Source organism: Seriola lalandi, unplaced genomic scaffold (genome assembly GCF_002814215.2).
Source record: "Seriola lalandi dorsalis isolate HSWRI2012SDOR001 ecotype SW California unplaced genomic scaffold, Sedor1 jcf7180002054845, whole genome shotgun sequence".
In the NCBI taxonomy this organism is placed as follows: domain Eukaryota; kingdom Metazoa; phylum Chordata; class Actinopteri; order Carangiformes; family Carangidae; genus Seriola; species Seriola lalandi.
The window spans coordinates 25,525-26,027 of record NW_019525398.1 but is presented as its reverse complement, the minus strand read 5'-3'; positions in this window follow the sequence as shown (position 1 = coordinate 26,027).

Here is a 503-nt window from a genome sequence, read left to right as displayed (position 1 = left end):
AACTGGGAGGGAGTGCTGGGGAAAGTGCAAGCTAAGTTGTCTAAATGGACATGGTTGCTACCTCAGCTGTCCTACAGGGGAAGAGCTCTGATTGTCAACAACCTGGTGGCCTCGTCCCTCTGGCACAGACTGCAGGTGCTGGTGCCTCCGCCTGACCTCGTGGAACAACTACAGCGGCTCCTGGTGGACTTCTTTTGGACTGGATGTCATTGGGTGCGAGCGTCGGTCCTGTACCTCCCTGTGGCAGAGGGGGGGCAGGGCCTGATTGACATCAGGTCCAGAACTGCAGCCTTCAGACTTCAAGCTGCTCAGCGGCTGCTGTATGGACACTCCCCCTGCTGGTCGGCGTTGGCCCGCCTGCTACTACAGAGAGCTGGACGGCTCGGACTGGACAAACACCTCTTTCTTTTAAAGCCAGCTGGATGTGACCTGGAAGGGCTCACACCCTTCTACAAATCGGTTTTAAACGCCTGGAGGACACTGACCGTCGCCCGACCTCCTGA